Source organism: Dromiciops gliroides, chromosome 3, assembly GCF_019393635.1.
Source record: "Dromiciops gliroides isolate mDroGli1 chromosome 3, mDroGli1.pri, whole genome shotgun sequence".
Classification (NCBI taxonomy): domain Eukaryota; kingdom Metazoa; phylum Chordata; class Mammalia; order Microbiotheria; family Microbiotheriidae; genus Dromiciops; species Dromiciops gliroides.
Genome location: NC_057863.1, coordinates 421,247,880 through 421,273,050, shown reverse-complemented (window position 1 = coordinate 421,273,050; position 25,171 = coordinate 421,247,880).

Below are 25,171 nucleotides of genomic sequence, written 5' to 3'. Positions count from 1 at the left end.
TAAGTGTCTGAGGCCAGATTTGAACTCAGGTACTCCTGACTCCAAAGCCAGTGCTCTATCCACTGCACCATCTAGCTGCCCCCAGCTCTTCTTTATTAAAATAAATTATTAATATAATACTTTATGGTTTGCAAAGTACAAGTTATTATTTACCACAGAGTCACATAAATCTCAAAGTCACAATGGACTTTTGAGGCAATGTAGTCCAATTGACACCTGAAGAAAAATACTCTCTACAAGTGGTCATCTATTTACTTAAAGCCCTGAACATTGGGACAGGTTGGTGCATGCCTACTATTGCTGCTGCCAAGGAAATCGAGGCTGGCAAGTCAAGGCAACAAAGATTTATTATGTTCCTATCAAGTGCCAGCCATTGTACTAAGTACTGGGGATACAAAGAAAGGTAAAAAACCATCCCTCTTCTTAAAACAGTCTAATGGTGGAGACAACATGATAACAATTATGTACAAACAAGGCACAATCAATATAAATTTGACATAATCTCAGAGAAAAGGCACTTAGGTTAAAGAGGACCAGGAAAGGCTTCTTTCAGAAGGTGGGATTTTAGGTGAGATTTAAATGAAGCCAGGGAAGCTAGGAGATGGAAAGGAGGCAGAAGAACTTGTCTGACATGGTGGACAAGCAGTGGAAACATTGAAACTTGGGATCTGGCTTCTAGTTCAAAGAAAGGTAAGAAGGTCAGTGCTTGCATAGTAAGTGGGAGAAGATGAAAGTATAAAAGGATTACAAAGATAGGAAAGGGCCAGGTTATGAAGGTTTTTTGGGGGAGTGAGGCAATGAGGGTTAAGTGACTTATCCAGGGTCACACAGGTAGTGTCATGTGTCTGAGGCTGGATTTGAACTCAGGTCCTCCTGACTCCAAGGCCAGTGCTCTATCCACTGTGCCACCTAGCTGTCCCTATGCTTGTCTTTTAAAACCCTTCATAGGGGCAGCTAGGTGGCTCAGTGGATAAAGCACTGGCCTTGGAGTCAGGAGGACCTGAGTTCAAATCCAGCCTCAGACACATGACACTTACTACCTGTGTGACCCTGGGAAAGTCACTTAACCCCAATTGCCTCACTAAAAAGAAAAAAAAAGACAAGCATAGAATGTTATTTATATTTGATCCTGGAGGCAATAGGGAGTCACTGTAGTTTACTGAATAAAGAGATGACACAGTCAGACTTGTGCTTTAGAAAACATCAGTTTGACAGCTGAGCAGAAAATAGACTGGACTGGAGAGAGATTTGAGGTAGGAGAACAAAAAAGTTAGGTTATTGCAATAATAGTCCCAGTGATTTGATTCAGGATCAAATGAGTTAATATAAGAGGAAAGGTTAAATGAACCAACATATGTAAAGCACTTTGTAAACTTTAAAATGCAATATAAAAATGCTATCCACCTACTTGTTTCAAATTCCATAAAGACAACAGGAAGGACTCTTTTACAACTTTTTTTCTTTTGTTCTTATTTAGTTTTCAGTTGTGTCTGAGTCTTTGTGACTTGATTTGGCATTCTCTTGGCAAAGATACTGGAGTAGTTTGCCATTTCCTTCTCCAGCTCATGTTACAGATGAGGAAATGGAGGCAAATGAGGTTAAGTGATTTGCCCAGGGTCGCATAGTCATTAAGTGTCTGAGGCCACATTTGAACTCAGGAAGATAAATCTTCCTGACTCTAGCCCTGGTACGCTATCTACTGTGCAACCAAGTTGCATTTTACAACTGTTAAAAACTATTTATGTTAAAAACTATGGTCCTACTAGGAACAATAGAGTTTGAACTCAGTCTCTGGCCAGGTATAGTGGAACATTCCTATCATCTGGGCTATTGGAATTACTGAGGCTAGTATATCCCTAGAGCTCGAGTCCAAGCTGCAGAGGACTAAAGTCAATTGTGTATCTACATTAAATATGGCACCAATATGGTAAGCCTCGGGGAGAAGATAGGGCTCTCCTAAGGAGGGACAAGCTGACCTAGAATGGAAGAACAGAGAATGTCAAAGTTGTCATTTTGATCAGGAGTAGAATATAGCCTATGTGTGGTTGCTTGACATATTTCCAGCCCCTTTAAACTAGGGAGACCCAATATCCAAATAAACAAATAGTTTTCTTTAAACTACATCATGGGGGCAGCTAGGTGGTGCAGTGGATAAAGCACTGGCCCTGGATTTAGGAGTACCTGAGTTCAAATCTGGCCTCAGACACTTAACACTTACTAGCTGTGTGACCTTGGGCAAGTCACTTAACCCCCAGTGCCCCACGAAAACAAAAACAACAACAAAAAAAACAAGTTTACTCAGACTTCTCTGTATTCTAAACTACATCATGGCAAAAGTTTCTGTTGACTTGTAGAAGCTGCTAAGACAGCTAGCACTTTTGAGACAGTACTCATGAATCTTTCATGGCTCCCTGATGGTAAAACTACAACTCCAGAATTAAAGGTCCTCAGTGACCCAAAGAAAACAATTTTGTTCTCTGTAGAAATCCTACATACAAACCTCACAACAGGTGGCCATATATCCTCTGATAGAACATTTACAATAAAGGAGAACTCATTACTCCAAAAAAACTAGCATTTTATGTGGCCCTTTATGATATACGAAGCTCTTAACATTTACTATTTAATTCTACAGTTAATCCCCATTTTACAGATGAGACCAGCTCAGAAAGGTTAAAAAACTTGCCCAGAGCCAAAAAGCTAGTAAATACCTGAGGCAGGATTCAAACTCTAGTCTTCCTGACTACAAGTCCAACACGCTTAACTACTTTGCCATCTCGTGCACCCATTCCATTTTAGTATGGTTAGATAGTTAGAAAGTTTTTGAAGCTGTAACAATTCTAAACTCCAAACCCAAACTTCCAGAATGTATGTGTTTGTGGATGGGTGTGTGTCTTTATTTGTGTACATATGTGCATGTGAACATGTCTGTGTGTGTGTGTGTGTGTGTGTGTGTGTGTGTGTCTTTCAAAGGCCAAATGAGAAAACTTATGGTTATGAAGTTTTAAGGCAGCTAGGTGACATGGTGGATAGCATGTTGGACCTGAAGTCAGAAAGACTCATCTTCTTGAGTTCAAATATGACACTTACTAATTATGTGACCCTGGGCAAGTCACTTAACCCTGTTTGCCTAGGTTCCTCATTTCTAACATGAGCTAGAGAAGGAAATGGCAAACCATTCCAGTACTTTTGCCAAGAAAACCTCAAATGAGATCACTAAGAATAGGGCATGACTGAAACAACTAAACAACAACAAAGAAGCTTTAATTAAGAATTTCTTCTCAGGAGTAGTCTTGCTCTCCCTTTTATGATTTAACAGTATTGTTTGAACTATTTTCTTGGAATGAAAATTTTGGTTTTTAAGCAATATAGAATATATTTCCTGGGAGGTTTCTAATATAAAATTATTATTCATGATGAAGTAAACCATCCTAAAATATTACAAAGCAAATGACATTCTATTTGGAAGTTGCTTATTTAAAAGGCATATTTTCACAGGCAATAAATATTAGTTCCTTTTTCACTTAGCAAATGTGATTTGCTCCTTGGCATTCATTAAAACAACCTGCAAAATGAGAAATCACAGGGCTGTTCACTTGGAATAATACAAAAGAACCAGTTTGTTCCCCAATATGAATTCCAAGGTCCAGAATAAGCTGCCTATGGTGACTCTGAAAGGGCACAGAATGGCAGGTTTTCCTCAGTTATCACCTTTGAAAACTTTGGTTATTTAAAAGGAATTTAATAATTAAGTTTGATTCAACAGGGTTCTAAAAAACACATATTCAGTACTAGGCTCTGAAATAGGGATGATATTTATATAACGCAAAATCCCTGTCCTTGGTGAGTTTAGCATCTAGAAGGGACCTAAGACACAGAAACAGATATTTATAAAACAAGAGAATTATTTGGATTTTTGATTGTGCCTTGTGTTAGTTGTCTATATCTACTGGATACTAAAGCCTTCCTTATCAGATATATGTGATAGATTTTGTTCCTCATCTACACTTTGCTTTTATTCCCACATACATTAATTTTGTTTGGGAAGGCTGACAAGTTCTCCCCATTTGTGGCAAGGATCAAAGGGACAATAAAGCGTCTGGGCAGCACACATCATTCTGTCACTTTCCCTTTTGTTCCTACACTTTTTCATTGTTTACCTTGATTTTCTTGATCTTTTGTTTCACTGAATGAATTTTGTTACTATCTTATCTAGGTCTGCATCCCTTTTTTGAGTTTGGTATAGCACTTTATCTCTAACTTAACTTTGGAAGTATTGTCACTTTTATTAAATCAACCCAGCCATGTGAATTGAATATTCTTCCATTTCCTTCTCTTCCTTTTTATTCCCTTCTCATGATCACCATCATAGTTCATATTACACATTATCTCTTAAGTGAACTATTGCTAGTATCTGCTCCTTCAATTCTGTCCTACAGAATATTGATAACACTTTCAGACTAATCATTCTGACATACAGCTCGGATCTTGCCAAAGCTTCTTGCTCTTCTGCTTCTAACTGCTTACATTCAAACAACTTTCAGAGGCTTTCCATTATCTAACAAATAAAGTTTAAGCTCATTGAAAGCCTCCCATAATCTTCCCCAATTTACATTTTAAACCTTGTCTATTACTCTTTTTTATTCGACCTATGTTCTAGCCATGCCCAGTTCCTAAAATTTGATCTATACTTTTACAAATTTGATTTATGTAGATGGTGGTTAGTTATTTCAGTCAGGTCCAACTCTTTGTCATCCCATTTGGAGTCTTGACAAATCTTGTCAAAGATACTGGAGTGGTTTAGCATTTTCTTCTCTGGGGTTAAGTGACTTGCCCAGGGTCACACAACTAGTACAGGTCTAAGGCCACATTTGAACTCAGGAAGATGATTCTTCCTGATTTCAAGCCTGGCACTCTACTGCACCACCTAGATGCCCTCAAGTTTAATTTTTACTTTCCCATACTCATGCTTTCCCCCCCAACAATGCTTCTTCTGCCTGAAATACCCATTCTCACCTTTCAAAAGCCTATCTGTCTTTCAAATTTCAAGTCAAATTCCATTACCTCTTTCTTTCCATACCCTCCCAGTCAGAATTAATTTCCTTACCTTGAACTCTCACAGCACTTGATTTACTCCTTGTATGATACTTTTTTCTACATAGTACTATAGATGATTACCCTTTCTGCACCCTAAACTTTTTAAGGGAGGAGATCTTGCCTTATTCTTCTCTGTACTCATCCTCCAATATTATTACTATATAGTGGCCTGCATATAGTAGGATCTGCATAAATGTTTGTGGAACTGAATCAGTCAACAAAACTTTTGTTTATCCTAAACGATGAAAAGGAATAAGAATATATGGCAGCTACTATGTGTCAAGCACTGTACTAAGTACTTTTTCCTTTTCTTTCCTTTTCTTTTCTTTTCTTTTCTTTTCTTTTCTTTCCTTTCCTTTTCTTTTTTCTTTTCTTTTCTTTTCTTTTCTTTTCTTTTCTTTTCTTTTCTTTTCTTTTCTTTTCTTTTCTTTTCTTTTCAAACAAATAGCAGGGGCAGCTAGGTGGCACAGTGGATAGAACACCGGCCCTGGATTCAGGGGTACCTGAGTTCAAATCTGGCCTCGGACACTAGACACTTACTAGCTGTGTGACTCTGAACAAGTCACTTAACCCTCATTGCCATGCAAAAAAACCAAAAAAAAAATCCCCCAAAACCCCAAATATCAATCATCTCATTTGATCCTCACAACAAGCCTGTGAGGCAGATGCTATGATCATCCCCATTTTTCAGTTGAGGAAACTAAGACAAACAGAGGTTAAGTGATTAACCCAGGGCCCCACAGCTTTTAAGTGGCTGAATTTGAAGTCAAGTCTTTCTGATTTGAAAGCCCAGTGTTTCATCCATTGCATTACCAATTGCCTCCAATTTAAATAATTTTTATCCAAAGGGAGCAAAATTCTGTTTATCATGTTTATGCATGTCTATTCATGCCTGATAACAAATCTATACATAAATATTTAGCTTAAAAGGTTCTCTCTCTTTTTAACAATATTAAAGTAAAGTTACATCTGACAAATGAAAGCTAGAGCTGCATTCCAAACATAGTTCCTCTGGTAAAAAAATGTCTACTTCAAAATGGTATTGTGAGGATCCAATAAGATAACATGTAAAGCATTTTGCAAACCTTTCAGAGCTACATAAATGCTAGCTATTTTATTAGCTATTATTACACAATAATGTGTATTCCAAATAGCAAGCTAATTTGGCAATGGAGTGTTTATCTTGGGAAAGAAGAAACTGAGGGGGAATACACATTCCATCTTTAATTATTTGACAGGCTCTCTTTTTAGAAGATGGAATAGGCACATTCTCTTTAGCCCCTGAGAGCAGAACCACAAACAATGGATGGAAGATTCAAAGAGGAAAATTTCAACTGGCTGTAAGGGAAAAACTTCTTAATAATTAGAGCTACCTGATAGCAGAAGGGACTGTCTGAGGTTCTATGTTTCACCTTAACCAAGGGGAAGTTTTCAAAGGCTTTATGATTCCTTTTCAGGGACATTATGGAGGATATCATTGTTCATGTATTCAGTGTACTAGATGTCCTCTGGGATCTTGCTCAGCTCTGAGATTCTGTAAATTGTTATTAATTGTTTTAAAAAATACACAAGAGAATTACAGGAAAAATTAATACAATACTAATGCTCAATCAAAGGGGTTTATAAATATTTCAAATAATAAAGTGTCTGAGGTCAGATTTGAACTCAGGTCTTCCTGAACCCAGGGCCTGTGCTTTATCCCACTGTCACCTAGCTGCCCCCTAGACAGTGAAATTTTACCTGAGATCTGAGGGAAGCCAGGAGGTAGAGATGAGGAGAGAAAGCATTACTTACTTGAAGGACAGCCAGAGAAAATGCTCAGAGGTGAGAGAGAGGGCTGTCTTGTTCATGGTAAAACATGGAGGCCAGTGTTGCTGGATCAAACAGTATATGGGGAGTATAAAGGAGTAAGAAGACTGGAAAGGGGGCAGCTAGGTGGAGCAGTGGATAAAACACTGGCCCTGGATTCAGGAGGACCTGAGTTCAAATCTGGCCTCAGACACTTGACACTTACTAGTGGTGTGACCCTGGGCAAGTCACTTAACCCTCATTGCCCCTCAAAAAAAAAAAAAAGACTGGAAAGGTAGTATAGAGCCCTGGGCCTGTAGTCAGGAAGATTTGTTTTCAAATCCAGCCCCAGACAATTTCCAGCTATATGAGCCTAGACAAATCACTTAACCTGTTTGCCTCAGTTTCCTCAACTGTAAAATATGGATAATAGAACCAGCCTCACAAGGTTGTTGTGAAGCTCAAATGAGATATTTGTAAAGCATTTAGCACAGTGGCTGAAACATAAGAGACAATTAAGAAGTGCTTGCTCCCTTTCTTTTCCACCCTCGTGGAAAGGGGGATCATGCTGGAAGGCAATTGAAGAAATATAATTCTTATTTTAAAATAATAATATCTCAGTTTCCTGGGGCTTTAAATTCTGTAAAGTGATTTACATAGATTATTTCATTTGGTCCTCACAATCTTGTGAAGTAGGTGCTATTTGCCATCACCATTTTATTTAGCTGTTGGATTGATTAGCATAAACTTGCAGGTTTTATACCATGAGTGGAAGGGGACTTGAATATGTTGGCATCTCTGCAGGGAGGTTCTTCAATCGCCTATTGTGAACAGCATTTCCTTCTATGGCATTTTGTCTTTAGGCCACAGTGATCTAAGGTTTTTCTTTAGACATTAAGACCTTCAGTTTAAATAGAGTGTAATAGGTTCAAGTTGGCTAGTAAAAGGTTCTTTCTTTGAAAGGTCAAAGTAAAATTCCCACACTGTTTAGGGAAAAGAGAGAACAGCAGTTTATTCACAAGGGTCCTAATTGTTTGGCCACAGGCCCCATGTACAACAGTCACCTTACTCCTTTTACATTTCTTCTGTTCTCCAAGGTCGTTGGCATAATCATGTTGGACCTCAAAACCAGAGCCTCCTGACAACCGACTATCTCAAATACCAGAAAATAATTTGGGATTGACAGACCCTTCAAATGGGTTCCTTATGTTTACTTGTATTTCTAGAAAATGGATCTTGATTTTTGTTGGAACCCTTAGTTCTGGAAACCATTTTTCTTTGGCTCTTCTCAGTTTTTATGGAATTCTAAAGTTATGAGCTTTGCATGTGGCCCATTTGAATTATTTGTTTACAATTCTGTTATGTTTTTCTTTACTATACCCTCTCTTTATATTTTGTTCCCCATGTGAGTATTTCAAGAAAGAAATAGGATGACAGTCCTGAATAGATAACACTTTGGATGAGGCTTGCTGTTTGTTTTAAGACTTCAGTAATATGAAGGGGGGAAAAAATGAAAGCACTTAAAAATACCACCAAGTTTTTGTGATCCATTATATTAAATCTGCTGAGAAAAAACAAAACAAAACAAAACAGTAAGCTGAACAATAAAACAAGTAATAAAACTTCACTAGAAATGTCTCTCTTGAAGAAGCGGAATGCGTGAATGTGTGTGTGTGTGTGTGTGTGTGTGTGTGTGTGTGTGTGTGTGTGTGGATAGAGGCTTTGAAATATTCTTGCACTATGCAATTCTTTGTATACAATTTCTTTGAGTCCAAGATTCAGTACCAAGACAATTGTCTTTGGGCTTTAATGATCTATTGACTTAATTGGTTTTTCCTGTTTCCACATACCCTCCCTTCATTAGGGATGGCCTTCAGAACTCTTCCATGAAAAATTCTTCTGTCTGTCTGCATTGACTTAAAGGATGCAAACTCCAGGGCCTTTCTTGCTTGGGATGTGTGACATCTCTAGGTAAGACTGTCCCTAGGCATGATTGTCAACTACAGGCAGTTTGTCTTTGATGCCTCCAAACTCTCCTTTCTGTGCACTTTAGCTTTCATTTATCCCTGCCTCATTCCTCAAATTGCTTTTCACTGTCTTTCCCCTCCTGCCCTCTTGTTGGTAGCTGGTGTGCTTCTATTAGATCCTTAGCAAAACTTTGTTACAATTAAAAGTCATTTACATTGAGGTATAAATAAATAATTATGAATATATATACATATATATAATATGAATAACAATAATAATAGTAATAGCTAGCATTTATATACTGTTTTAAGGTTTGCAAAGCATTTTATAAATATCATCTCATTTGATCTTCATAATGACCTGGATGCTATTATTGTCTTCGTTTTCCAAATGAGGAGACTAAAGCATAGAGAAATAAAGTGACTTGCCCAGGGTCACACAGAAGGTGAGTATCTGAGGCCACATTTGAATTCAGGTCTTTCAGACTACAGGTACAGAGCTCTATCCACTGTGCAACTTAGATGTTTCTTATAAAAATAGGAATAAAAATAACTAATAAAGGGGCGGCTAGGTGGCGCAGTGGATAAAGCACTGGTCCTGGATTCAGGAGTTCCTGAGTTCAAATCCGGCCTCAGACACTTGACACTTACTAGTTGTGTGACCCTGGGCAAGTCATTTAACCCCATTGCCCCGAAAAAAAAACCTAATAAGTGAATGAAAACAATTCATTGCTTCTCGTGAAAATATTTGGAAAAAAGGAATTAATCTGTAATATTATGAAGTTGTAGGAGCCAGGGAGCCAGTAGAAAAGTTATTTTGCATGAGAATAGAGATTTGGGTCTTTCTTATTTCTGAAGCCACACCACAGAAATATAGCCACACTTGTAAGATCTATGTTATTCACAAAGACCTTAAGGGAACTCCAAGAACAGAATCTGAGTTCATAGATGATGAAACAAAGATTAAGAGTCAGAAGGGACCTTAGAAGCCAACTAATCTAACTTTTAAATTGTACAAATGAGGAAAGTGAGGCTCCTAGAGATTAAGTGACTTGCTCAGCTAGTAAGTATGAGACGACTTGAACACAAATTTTTCACACTCTAAGTGAAATTAATAGGTTATAGATAAATAAAAGTATGAGTAGTAGAGTAATGAGTAGATTTGACATGTATTACCTTAACATGTTCCTCATTGGTACTATATTCTTAGTTTGTGCCCACTCTTCCTAAAAATGTTGTGTGTTTTAGTGAAAAGGTCTAATTTACTTTTTGGGGGGGCGGGGCAATGGGGTTAAGTGACTTGCCCAGGGTCACACAGCTAGGAAGTGTCAAGTATCTGAGGCCGGATTTGAACTCAGGTACTCCTGAATCCAGGGCTGGTGCTTTATCCACTGTGCCACCTAGCTGCCCCTTACAATTTACTTTTATGGGGAACAATCTTTTGTAGCTGTTATTATTTTACCATCTCAGTAAATGTCTATGCTGAGAGCTAATGGTGTCTACTGGCTGATTATTAATACAAAGAACATCACTGGGGGCTCATGAGCTAGTTTTAGGAGCCTGTATCCATAGGATACCCTTTGAACTTGAAGATAGCAATCAACCTCTGGGACTCGACTCTCAAGTAGAAATTGGGGAAATATTACAGAGATTGTTGTACTTGATACTGATTTGCAAAGTAATACAGGATGGTAGGCAGAGGTTTCTAATTCTGAAAGTTGATTTGCAAGTAGTGTCCAGAATGGAGAAAGGGGTGGTACAACTTGATGCATAAATCCATGTTTGGTACTTTGATGGTGGACAACAATGTTAGTGGCTAACAGTAACTGGCAGGGACTCCTCCAGTATGGTTTCTTCTTTAATGGGCCCAGTCTTCCACTTGCAAATTTTGATACCTTTTGTAATTTCATTATCACCTGGCTATAGTTAACAAAGTCCTATCTGTCAGTTGCAGATATGTTTGGCTTAGGATATCATAAGAATGTCAGGGTTTTAGGCTGTTATCTTCTGTTCACAGTATTTAATATGTCTTCAAGCAATAGAACATCAAACTGCTTAAGTCCAGTCTTAATCTCATATTAGCTATGGCTTTTTTTTTTTTTTGGTGAAGCAATTGGGGTTAAGTGACTTGCCCAGGGTCACAGAGCTAGTAAGAGTCAAGGGTCTGAGGCTGGATTTTAACTCAGGTACTCCTGAATCCAGGGCTGGTGCTCTATCCACTGGGCCACCTAGCTGCCCCATGGCATTTTTTTTTTAAATTAAAGAACTACAATTGGTAAGTCTACTATGCTTATAAATTTGACTGTGTATAATTAGATTGACTCTTTGGAATGAAGGTAAAAATCAATACCAATTAATACCATTGCATATAGTTAAAATAATTCCAAATTGATCTCTTTAAATGAGAAGTCAACTCTGGAAAAATGGAAAACAGATAAAAGGAAAGATATTGACTGTGAGTTGCACTAGTAGAGGGAATACCCACACCAATGAAATCAAGAAGGTAATTAAGATACAAAAGAACTCTGAGGGCATATGTTTAACATTATCTTCTTTCTGTTCCAGGGCCATTTCCATTTAGAGTTCTAATGAGACCAGTGGAAACTGCTGGCAAAAACAAAAAAATGCCTAGAACTAACACTCAAATCTGAGGACAGGACCAGTCCATATCTGAGCTAAAATGAACCTGAAGGCCTAGTGATAAAACTTTGCTCTTCCTTAGACCTTAAATTATTTGCTTCAAATCATTAATCTTCCCACTCCTCCCCCCCCCCAAATACTAATACTTGAGGACAAAATTTATAATTCAGTATTCCAGTAGATTCATCATGCAGTTTCATTATATCTTGTAACAGTGGATTGAATGGAAGGGAATACACTGTGGAAAATGGATACTTCTTTGAAAGACTTTTTTTTAGGGAAATAAAGGAAGATTCTTTCATAGTACTGAAGAAAAGAATTCTGTATTTAATTTTAGTGATCTTCAGTGAGAAGTTTTTTTGTCTGGCAGGCAACCTATGCTACTCTCCTTGCATAGGCAGAGTACAGTTTTTATTCAAACTCTAACATATTCTAAAACACTCTGCTAGCTCTTTTTAACCTTATCATGACTAAAAAGACAATCTTATTATATTTGAAGAGGTCCTTTTTAAAAAAAAAAGAAACTGAAATAGGAATCTTGAAAATACTGTAAATATGTATGTTCACTGGAAGAAAAACCAATATACAAAACTCCAAATTTTCTTAAATAAATTTGGAAGTGATTTAGTCACATAAAATGCTATTGCCCAGGTTAATGATGATAATTATAATAGCTCACATTTACAGAGCAGCTTAAGGTTTTTCAAGTATTTTATACACCTCATCTCATATTCACAACAACTCTTTGAGGAAGGGACTGTAATTACCTGTCTTTCCAAAAAAGTGATTGAATGGCCTTCCCTTAGGCAGGTAATCAGTGTCAAAAGCAGGATCTGAATCCTGGCTCTTAAAACCAGAGCTGTATAATAGTATTATTATCCTCATATTTAAAATGGGATTAAATTTAGAAAATCTGATTTATTCATGTAACACCCCCTCCAAGGCTACATCCCTAACTTCCACTTGCATTGGTAAACAAGTTATTTACTGAAAAGGTGTTGCAAGAACAGTAACCTGTGCTCTCCTGTTGCTCAAAGAAGATGCCTGGAAGTGGGGGGGGCCCACGGGGCTCAAACTTAAAATACAAAGGCACAGATGTGGCCAACGGGAAGTTGCTCTCAATTCCTAATTAATGGAAGTCCTTTTTTCTCTTTATAGAGACATCATGAGTTCTTCTTAGGTGTGGCTCCATTGGACTTTCTGGAGTCCATCCATAATTTGCCCTTCTCTCTATCATAAAGAGAGCATAACCTGGAAGTCACCATTGTCCTCTTTCCCCAGGTGCCTGAAAGTGCTTGTCCTGTTGCTGAGCATTACTATTTCTTCCTATGGACTCAGCTACTGACTCTGTTTTCTGGTGGGACCTCTGATTGATCTCCTGAGCTCACATGGTCACCTGTGTACTCCTTTCTTGGAATACTCATTCACCTAAGATCAGGAAGTAGTAAATACAAAAGAGGCAGAGATGCCATGTACTCAAGGATCCATATGAGCAGATGAGATAGGGGAGCTGCCCTTCCCCGATACCTGGTCACTTATACAAGTTTTTGCTTGCTGCCCAGAGACAGATAGGCTGTCTCTCTGTCTCTGGACTCCATGTCAATTCTGCACCTCTGGAATCATGGATTCTTCTGGTTCCACAGACTATTAGAAGAATTTATGTTAATTCTCATGGTCTTATACTGGCACCCCAAAGCTCCAGGTGTTAAATTAGAAGCAAGCAAGAAAGTTATGTTCATATCTGTCAGGAAGGTCTGATTCAAGAATGCTAAGGACTGGACCCCCATTAACCACTCACCATTACACTTACCACTTACAAAATGTATCTATTGTATTAATAATAACTCATATCTACATAGTACTTTAAGGTTTGTAAAGTGTTTTGTCTATGGAGCCTGTATAATCATCGATGATCCTTATTCTAATTCCCAAGTGCTAGAGAAAAGCAACCTCTCCCCTTCATCATCCCAGGAATACCTCTGAGGAGCAGGGCATGATTCTCTAATGCAGGGTGCAGGTCGAAAACTAGGCCAAAGGGCTAAATACAAAATGAAGCACTTGCCCAAGGAGCTAAGAATGTGTGTGTTTGTTTTTAACATTTCAAAAAACAATATAACTTTATTTAAAACATAAAACCATTCTTGTCTCAGCTGGCCATACAAAAACAGTTGGGAGGTTGTATTTGATCCCTGGGCCTTAGTTTACCCCCTGTTCTAATGTCGGCTCAAGCAGCTGTTGGTATGCTCCCCATCCTTAACCCCCATTATCAGTTGAGAATCAATTCAGTCAGCCAGCCAGCCGTAAACTGGCTTCTTCTAAGAGGAATAATATTTAGTTGGCAAGGGGATGTTTTGTACCTAACTTGGGTTTTCAAATAAATAGCAAAAGTTCCTAATGCTATTGAAGAAACAATATAGCTACCACAAAACATTAAAGGCATTTAAAGTAAAAAAATATGTTCTAAGTCCTAAAAACCTAGCATATGTGTACATAGTTCAAAAAAAGGTCCCCAGTGTAATATAGCACTTAAATTATTACTCTACTATAACACAGTTTTAATGTTCACCATAATAAACGAGAATTAAATATTTAGTTCTTAATAACCATATTTGCATTATGAGAATTTAGAAAGAACTTTGGGTGGTGGGAAGGGGAGAGGGAGTAATTTGAATAGTCTAGTTCTTTTTTTAAAAAATGAAGAAAGAAAAAGGCTATTCAAAAAAGTTTAAACTAATTTCTCCATAAATTTCCTTGTGACAGGCAATTGATTTGAAACCCACACTTCAGCCTAAGCTGTGCTAAAACTTGGGAGATCAATAAATATTTGGTGGTGATAATGTTGTTTTTCTTTACCATTAAGAATTTTTAAAAGAAAGGGCTGGGGGGGGGGGGCGGGGGCAGCTAGGTGGTACAGTGGATAAAGCACCAGCCCTGGATTCAGGAGGACCTGAGTTCAAATTTGACCTCAAGTGTGTTTAACACTTACTAGCTGTGTAACCCTGGACAAGTCACTTAACCCTCATTACCCCACAAAAAAGGGGGGCTCACCCAACATTTTTCTCCTTTACCCTTACTTATGACCTACTTTTATTTAAAGCTTGAGGTTCCTCTACCTAACATGAGAACAGCATCAAGTCAACAGAGGATTCTGTCAGAGATAGATGTTAGATAGATATAGATGATAGATAGCTGATAGATAGATAGAGATATAGACATACAGTGAGATAGACAGACATTTTAAAAATCACCCTTTCCCACCTATGTAAGTTGCTTGCTTGTAGGGAACACAAACTTTGTTGATTTCACAGTTAATTAGAAAAGCCATTAAATCAATTATCAGGTCATTAGCAAGGGCTTCTCTAACACTCACAGAATAGCTAAGACAGCATCAGCTAAGAGAACAGAGCAACCTGTAATTTTAATAAGAAAATTTAGCTTTCAAAGTCATCTCCCTTAAAATGATGCTCTTGGCTAAAGACCCTCAATTATTTAAAAAAATATATCATTTTAACCTCTTTTCAGTCACACCTTTTGTAAAAGCTATGCTATACAGGGGTGAGGGATGATGGAGGGAGTGTGAATGCCAACTAAAATAGATATTCTTTCCTTTTAGATTATATTTATTTTTCTAAGTAAGTTTCCCAATATAAATCCAAAGACTTAACACCCTGACTTGCCAATTTGCCCTGTTATCAAATTTTAAATGTTATTTTATAACTTAAAAATATAAACATTATTTTAAATCCTTTTGGAAACATCTGTTGAAACTTATAAACCTTTGCATGTTTCTTAATATTTTCCCTTCTATCCTGTTGCTATACTATCCTCTTGATCAAATGCTAACTTTTTTTCGGGGGGAGGGGCAGTTAGAAAACATAGACTTAGGCCTGCAACTGATGTTAACATTTTCTGTTCCCTGCTTAAGGTTTTAGGTTAGTTTTAAGAGTTGTCTTAGTATCCATCCTGAGCCTGTGTCCTTGCCCCCTGGGCTTCCCAGGGTTGCCCAACTGATCAGACAATAACATCTAGCCTGGAATTCTGACTCCAAAGTTGCCATGCCTTGAGGTGCCCATCCAAAGATGATCGACCTTGAATGTAGAATTAAAGGGGCCAAATGAAACAATCCCAAACCCCAAGCCCTTTTCTTGGGGCCCACAATGTCTGAGTGGAAGGGGAAGATCACCCTTCTCTCAACCCAACTTAGTTTATGGGGGCTAGATGAAACCTTCACTCTTCAGCACTTCACTGGGGAAACAGAACAAGGAAATCCAATCTAATAGGTTTTTGAGGCACAGCCCATTCCACTACAACCAATGGAAAGAGACTGTTACAAACCATGTGGTAGAACATGGGATGTCTGCCCCCAGAAACCAGTACCTGCCGTGCCATGTCCTACATAGGTGGCCCTATCTTAGGTGATCTGGGCATGCAACAAAGTCAGTTTACATACTGATGTTATCCATCAACCGATCAGCACTTAGTATGTTCCAGGCATTGTTAGGTGCTAAGGATAAAAACATAAAAATAAATGTCTCTATTTTCATTGAGTGTGAAGTTCAGGATTTCTGGGATTCTTTTAGTTGGCAACCTGCAAAAGCACTTGGAACAGAGGGGAGTTCTGAGTATAGAATTGAAGTTGAAATGCAGGAATAGGAAGCCTGGCTCAATAGACAAAAGTAAGCCCTAGCACCTACTGACAAAAACACTGATCTGAAAATGTTATCCCCCTGCTCAAAAAACTACTCCCTGTCCTAAAGGATAAAGTTCAAACTCCTCAGCCTGACATTCAAGGAACACTACAATTTAACTCCTAGCCTATCTTCCTAGCTTTATAACAAACATAGACTCTTCTGTTTATCCCTCAATAACTTAACCTCTTCCTCCCTTTCTAGACTTTTTACATTATATCCTTTCACAAACTCTAAACTAGCAATGCTGAACTACTTGTAATGCCTCAATCAATTAAGATATGCATCTGTCAAGTGCTTAGCACAGTACTTGACACATAGTAGGCACTTTATAAATGATTGTTTCCTCCCCACCAACACCTCACACTTTCTGTCCCTCCCCCTTCCTGGAATGTTCTGCCTCCTCACCTCTACCTCTGTTTTCCTTGTGGTTTCCTTTAAAAGACTCAGCCCAGCACCTTCCATAGGAGACCTTTTCCATTCCTCCAACCTTCCAGAGCCTTCCCCTCTAAAACTACCTTTCAAATGTTTTGTATGCACCCAATTATTTACTTGTTCTCTTTCCCATTAGAATGTGGACTCCTTGAGGGTAGCAACTGCTTTGGACTATTTTTTTGCTATCACTATCACTTAACATTTGGTTAGTTTTCTCTTTAGTACCTAGAAAATTACAAAAGTTTGCAGACAAGTATTATCCTCATTTTCATTTTCAGGATAATGTAGTTAAATGGCTTATTTATTTTGCTTGTAAATTTATTGGAATTCCTTACCCTACAGTTTTTTTAAAGACATTTTTTGCATAATTTAATTATTTTTTTCTTCAGTTTCCTTGTATTGGAGCTAAGGGAACAATTCACTGAGCTTTTATTACCTTGATTTCAAATCTGTTTCTCAGATTTAGTATCTCTCCAAGTGTATGATACATGATCTGAGTTCCTAATATAGTATTTAATTTTCCCCCTTGATTTTCAACCCTTTCTGATAATTTTCCACCAATACACAATTGTTTCTATATTCATTTATTAACTCATGCATTCACTTACTTATTTATTGGGCCAACTCTATGATTTTATTGTTTGAGGGAACTATTTCTACCAAAGCAGATTGACATCTATTTTTTGGGGTGCGGGGTGAGGCAATTGGGATTAAGTCACTTTGCCTAGGGTCACACAGATAGTAAGTGTCAAGTGTCTGAGACCAAATTTGAACTCCGGTCTCCCTGAATCCAGGGTCAATGCTTTATCCATTGTGCCACCTACCTGCCCCTACATCTATTTTTTTTTCTTTCAACAAACATTTATTTTATTTTCCATTTACATATAAGGGTAGTTTTCAACATTCATTTTCATAAGATTTAGAGTTCCAAATTTTTCTCCCTCCCTCCCTTTCCTCCCTCCTCCACAAGATCACAATCAGGTTATATATGTACAATCCACAAGTGTTCTTTTTATTAGTTCTTTCTATAGGGGTGCATAGTATGCTTCCTCATTAGTTCTTTGGGAATGTCCTGGATCATTGCACTGCTGAGAGTAGTTAAGTCATTCACAATTACTCATTGAAAAATACTGCTGTCACTACACACAATGTCCTCTCAGCTCCGATCACTTCACTATACATCAATGTTCATTAGTCTTTCCAGGTTTTTCGGGGATCATCCTGTTTGTCATTTCCTGTAGTACAAGTCCATTCCACTACAATCATATAACACAGCTTTTTCCATCATTCCTCAATTGATGGACATTCCCTTGATTCTCAATTCTTAGCCTCCACCAAGAGTTGCTATAAATATTTTTTGTACAATTTTTCCCCCTTTTCTCTTTTTCATGATTACTATTGTTAAGTGTTTCCCTTCCATTCTATTCCCTTCCCCATGATATTTATTCTATTTTCCATCTTCTTTCATCCTATCACTCTTCAAAAGGGATTTGCTTCTGTCTGTCCCCTCCCCCACTCTTCCCTTCCTTCTTTTGCCCCTCTCTTTATCCCTTTCCCCTCCTATTTTCCAGCAGGGTTAGAGAGATTACTCCACCCAATTGAGTGTGTACATTATTCCCTCCTTGAGCCAATTCTAATGAGATTGAGGTCTTTGAGCCAATTTTGATGAGTGTTAGGCCCATTTACTGCCCAGATTAAATAGATTACTCCACCCAGTTGGGTGTACCTATCAGTCCCTCCTTGAGGCAGCTCTGAATGAGTTTAAGATCTTTGAGCCTTTTTTGATGAGTGTAAAATTCATTTACTGCCCTGCTCCTCTCCCATCCCTTTCCCTACTCCATAAGCTTTTTCCTATTACTTTCATGTAGGATTTTGCTTCTGCCCTTCCCCCTCCCCCAATCAATTCCCTTCACCCCTCAATTTAACCCTAAAGATGTTATCATCTAGCTAAGTGACACAGTGGACAAATCATCACCCCTGGACCCAGGGGGATCCCAGCCAAAACCTGGCCTCAGACACAAGACAGTCTCCCACTGTACGACCCCAGGTATGACCCCAGCTTCAATTTTTTTTTTTTTTTATGATTCTCTAGGGTCTTGTATTTGAAAGTCAAATTTGCCATTCAGTTCAGGTCTTTTCATCACAAATATCTGAAAGTCTTCTTTTTCATTAAAGTCCCTTTTTTTCTGCTGAAAGATAATGCTTAGTTTTGCTGGGTAGGTGATTCTTGGTTGTAATCCCATTTTCTTTGCCCTTTGGAATATCATATTCCATGCCCTCCAGTCCTTTAATGTAGAAGCTGCTAGATGTTGTGCTATACTGACTGGGGCTCCACAGTACTTGAATTCTTTCTTTTTGGCAGCTTGCAATATTTTCTCCTTGACCTGAGAGCTCTGGAATTTGGCTACAATATTCCTAGGAGTTTTCTTTTTGGGATCTCTTTCTGGAGGTGATTGGTAGATTCTTTCAATTTCTATTTTAGCTTCTTCTTCTAGAATTTCAGGGCAATTTTCCCTGAGAATATCTTGGAAGATGGTGTCTAAGCTCTTTCCTTGATCATGGTTTTCAGGTAGACCAATAATTTTCAAATGATCTCTCCTGGACCTATTTTCCAGGTCAGCAGTTTTTCCCAGAAGATATTTCACATTGCCCTCTATTTTTTTATTCATTTGGATTTGCTTTATTGTGTCTTGGTTTCTCATGAAGTCACTGGCTTCCATTTGTTCAATCCTAATTCTTAGGCAATTATTTTCATCAGAGAGCTTTTGTACCTCCTTTTCCATTTGACTTTTTAAGCTGTTGACTTTTTTCTCATGTCTTTCCTGCATCACCCTCATTTCTCTTTCCAATTTTTCCTCTACCTCTCTAATTTTATCTCCAAAGTCCTTTTTGAGCACCTTTATGACCTGAGACCAATTCGTTTTTTTTTTTTCTTGGAAGCTTTAGATATAGGGGCCCTGATGTTGACATCTTCCTCTGAGGGTGCCCCTTGGTCTTCCTTGTTACTGAAAAAACTTTCTATGGTCCTCACCTTTCTCTGTCAGATCATCTTGGCTTTCTTTTACTTGACTTTTAGCTCCTTAAAGTGGAGCACTGTTTCCAGGCTGCAGTATCCCAAGCTTAAGAAGTCCCAGGTGGTATGATTTAAGGAGAATCAGGTTCTTCCCTTGCCGGCCTATTTCCTGGTCCTAGGTGACCCCAGACCAACTTGCCGATCAACCAGCTTTGTGTGTTGTGGTTGTTAGCTCCGATGAGTCTGTGACCCTCCCCAACCTGGGCCACTTATACTCAAGCCTACCACCTGGTTCTCAGTAGGGGTGTAAAATCCAAGTTCTGCCTTAGCACCAGCATATACCCCTGTAGTCTCTCCCCTGCCCAGGGCTCAGCCCACTCACCAGACTGTGAGCTTAGTTCCAGACAACACTGGTACTTCAGCTGATTCAGAGGCTCTGGGGGTCTCCTTCTCTGGTGAGGACTTCCTGAGACTGGATCTGTGTCAGGGTGACTGTGGGGTTGGGCCCGACTCCTGTATCAGCACAGCAGCTTCCTCCTTCTGATCTTCAAACGTTCTTGGTTAGAAGATGATTCCAGCACATTCTTCTGTGAGTTTTGCTGCTCCAGGCATTTTTTTATGACCTTATTTGGATGTTTTTTGGAGCGATGCTGTCATGAGTTCAGGAGCTCACTCCCTACATCTATTTTTACTCTTTTTTTTTCAGGGCAATGGGGGTTAAGTGACTTGCCCAGGGTCATACAGGTAGTAAGTGTCAAGTGTCTGAGGCCAGATTTGAACTCAGGTACTCCTGAATCCAGGACTGGTGCTTTATCTATTGTGCTACCTAGCACACATCTATTTTTAAAAGGATGCCTGGCATACTGCAGGCCGAATGATGTTCTTAAAGGTTCACATATCCAGATGTGTTACAAATTGAACTCCGGTCTCTCTGACTCCATTGTCATCAATCCACTATCCTATGCTGCCTCTTTTAATACTGATTTAAATGACCTGTCTGGTAAACTTCTCGTATGTATTTTATGTTAGAATAGAACATCTATATTACTTCTCTTTCTGACTTTTTTCTCTATAGCAAGGCATACTCTGAGTGCTTAAAAGTACACAGTATCATTCCAAAGGTAAAAGCATCACACTGCGAGGTGGCACAGTACATGGAGTCAGGAAGACCTGAGATCAAATTTGACCTGATACACTTACAAGCTGTGTGACCCTAGGCAATTCATTAACCTCTGTCTATCTCACTTTCCTCCCCTGTAAAATTGGGATAATAACAGCACATATCTCACAGTATTATTATAAGGATTAAAAGAGATAGTGATTATAAAGTACTTAGCCTAGTGCTTGGTACATAATAAGCCCTATATAAATGTTAGCTATTATTGTATAAAAGCTTCATGATTTGATTATGAGAAACATAACCATCAGAACATCATCAGAACAAATGTAAATATGGGTGGAATTATTAAGCAAAATCTCTTATTGCTGGCATAGGTCCATTGTTAAGGAAGTAACAATACACATACTTGTATTACATAAACAAAATATATAGGATATTAAATATAGTTTACATAATATAGTATAATAGTACTAGACTAGACTTATTTCTGTATTGTTTTATAGTAATATGTATTTTATACTACACTCTATGTTTTAATATTATATATATAACATATATATACCAAATTATATATTTGTATATATGTATGTATATATCTGTATATGTTGTTTGTCCTTCTTTCTCAAAGAGGACCATGACATCAGGATGATGTCATGACTTGCAGTAAATTGGATTTAAGTGAGGAAGGGCTGTGCAAAGTAACCAACCTCACTCTCTCCTGCAGAGCCATCTGAGTCCAGTGGCAAGATTATATATATATATATATATATATATATATATATATATATATATATATCAGGACTGTGGGAAAATAATGGGTTTCTGGGATTCCAGGCTTCCTAGGACACCCACTCTAGGACTTAACTTGGGAGCCTTGCCTGACCTCTTTTAAGGCCAGCCCAGAGTCAGTAAAGTTGGAGCTTGGGCACTGAATAGACAATAGAGATTAGAACCACACCTACCTAAAAGCTTTTCCCCTCAGAGGGCCTGTCCTCTGGACTCTGACCTCAGCACAAACTGCTCATTTTTATATGGACCACCCTCAAGTCAAGTAAACCAACAGATTTGAATGATGCTAGCCAATTAACTTAGAAGAGTGTGTAAGGGTTGTCTCTCCTCGGGACAGCAGGAAGCTTATGCTCACTCTCTTGGTGGGGAGTCTGGAGGATATAGCCATTCAGCTCCCCTCTCTCCTCTCTATCTTGGTAATGTAGGTAGGGCTCCTGAACTCTAATTCAGAGCCATGTGCTCTGTTTTTACTAACATTTAATATGATATAATAAATGCCAAGACTGGTGCAGTAGCCTCTAATTTATAAGTAGCAATATATTAGAAATCCCAGCTGAGTTCTCCAATATCTTAGGACAGGGATAGGCACCCCCAATATATTTTAAACAACACAGTACTATTGGATGTTTCAAGCAATTGGAGTTAAGTGACATGCCCAGGGTCACATAGCTAGTAAGTGTCTGAGGTGAGATTTGAACTCAGGTCCTCCCAACTTCAGGGCCAGTGCTCTATCCATCGCCCCACCTAGCTGCCCCCTATATGTATATATGTATATGTGTGTATGCACATACAAAAACAAACACACACATAGTTAAAAAACAAAAAACAGATGCAAAAAATTTGAAGCCATGGGAAAGTTACCCATAAACAGAGTTTTTCTTTTCTACTTTGAGTTGATTAATTTGGTCTTACTTCAGAAATTGTTGTTCTATGATTACTGAAAGGTCATTGACCAAAATTATAATAGCTTTAGTTGTTCAATATACTTTCATTTCAGTGATTGAAAAGTTTTCATAATTACTGTTTTCCTCTTCCCCTTTCTAATCCAGTGTATTGAAGAAAAAAATCTGGAGATTTAAGTGGAATGGAAGCTCAATATAAATCAGCAATATAGGGCAACCAAAAGCCCAATTCTCTCTTTGGGGCTTCTTCAAGAGAGACATAACTTCCAGGCTTTGAGTGCATGGTATGTGGAGATCAGATATGGGGCAGCTAGGTGGCGCAGTGGATAGAGCACCGGCCCTGGAGTCAGGAGGACCGGAGTTCAAATCCGGCTTCAGACACTTAACACTTACTAGCTGTGTGACCCTGGGCAAGTCACTTAACCCCAATTGCCTCACTAAAAAAAAAAAAAGAGAGAGAGAGAGATCAGATGAAGGGACTGTGGATACTTAGCCTGGAGAAGTTAAGATAGTGAGGACATGATAGCTGTCTTTAAGTATGAAGGTCTTTATGTAGAAGAAAGATTAGCTCTGTTCTTTTGAGTTCCAGAGAGTAGAATCTGGAGGTAATGTGTGGAAGGTGAAAAGAGGTGAATTTAGACTTCATGTTAGAAAAACACCAACATAAAACCAAACCAAAAAACTCTTCTTAACAATTAAAATTGTCCAGGAGTGGAATGGACTGCCTTGTAGGTTTTTCCTGTTTGGTGACTTTCCTAGTGGAGGCTGGACGACTTCTCATCAGCTATGGAACTTCAGTTACTTGCTTGGATGGGTGGACTAGATACTTCCTGAAGTACTTTCCAATTTGAGAACTTGGTGATTCTATAACCAATTAAGAGAGAGGCCAGGTGACACAAGTACCCAGTAATTTGTTCAGAAAAAAATCTTGGGGTTTTGTGGATTTTAAGCTCATTGTGAGTCTCCTGTGAAATTATAGCCAAAAATACCTTAGTGCAGGAGTACCAAACCCTTTCTTGTGTCATAGACCCATTGGACAGTCTGATAAAGCCAACGAACCCCTCCTTACAGTAACCTTTTTAAATGATCAAAGGGAATGCTAAATTTGAGTTAGAGGTCAGTGAGAAGGAAGATGAAGTTTTTTCCCTTACAAGTTTGTGGAGCCCCTGAAGTCCACCCACAGACCCCTTCATGATTCCTGGACCCCAACTTAAGACTCTAATACAATCACAGACTGAATTAAAGGTAGCATAATATCCAGAACAAAGGAGATGACAGTTCTGCTTTATTCTGCCATAATCAGGTTACCTCTACACTATTGTGTTTAGTTCTGAATATCACATTTGAAGAAGGACAAACTGGGATACCTCCTGAAGAGAGATATCCAGGGACCCAAACCATTACAAATAATTATCAATTAAAAGATAGGTGATGTTAACCATAGAATAGAGAAGACTTAATTATTTGATAATTCTGTTCTTGTAGCTAAATAGTCCTCAATGAACAGGCAGTTTTCAGAAAAACCTAGACTTACATGAACTGATGCTGAGTAAAGTGAGCAGAACCAGGAGAACACTATATATAGTCACAGCAAAATTGTGTGATGATCAACTATGATCGACTCAGCTCTTCTCAGCAAGATGGTGATCAAAGACAATTCCAAAGGATTCAGGATAGAACATGCTATCCACATACAGAGAAAGAACTATGGAGTCTGAATGCAAATCAAATTGTACTGTTTTCACTTTTTTTCCTTTCCCATGGTTTTCCCTTTTTGTTCTGATTCTTCTTTCACAATGACTGTTGTGGAAATGTTTAACATCATTGTACCTGTCTTACCTATATCAGATTGTTTTCTGTCCTGGGGGGGGGGGGTGGGAGGTGGAGGAGAGAGGGAGAAAAATTTGGAACTCAAAATCTTATAAAAATTAATGTTGAGGGGCAGCTAGGTGGTGCTGTGGATAGAGCACCAACCCTGGATTCAGGATTACCTGAGTTCAAATCCAGCCTCAGATAATTGATAATTACTAGCTGTGTGACCCTGGGCAAGTCACTTAACCCCAATTGCCTCACCAAAAAAAAAAAAAAGAATGTTGAAACTATCTTTACGTGTAATTGGAAAAAATTAAATATTATTAAATAAAAATAAATAGAGCTATCTACAAGTGGAATAGGCTTCTTTTAGAGGTAAACTATTCACCACAGGGAAGTCTTCAAAGAGATGTTGGTTGACCACTGATTGACAGAATAAGAAAATACATGTACAGAGCTTTACAAACCTGATATAAATGTTAGCTATTATTGAGGATATCAAAGAGTGGCTAACTATTTAACTATTGGGTGAGCTAGATAACATCTAAGATCCCTGCAAATTCTGAAATTCCATCATCATGTGTTCTCTTAGACAACTTGTGTCACTTACATTCTGCAACTCCAAAATAAAAAAAAAAAGTACCTATCATCTACTTCAGGAAAAAAGAAACATAAAAAATCATGAAGAAGGAGAACAGGAGAAACAGTAGTGGCAACAGTAGCAAAAAGGTCCCTTCTCTAGCATCTACTAATGCCCCAAACTACCAGCTCCTATGGGTGGCCAGATCATTCCTTTCTTTAATTGAGTGTAAGAAGAAAGGGAGAAACAGTCATTTCTTGCTTTTTTAGGTTGAAACATCAATCTGGTAATTCCACCTGAGAATAGAATTCTTCTCTTTGCTAGTTATATGAACTTAGTG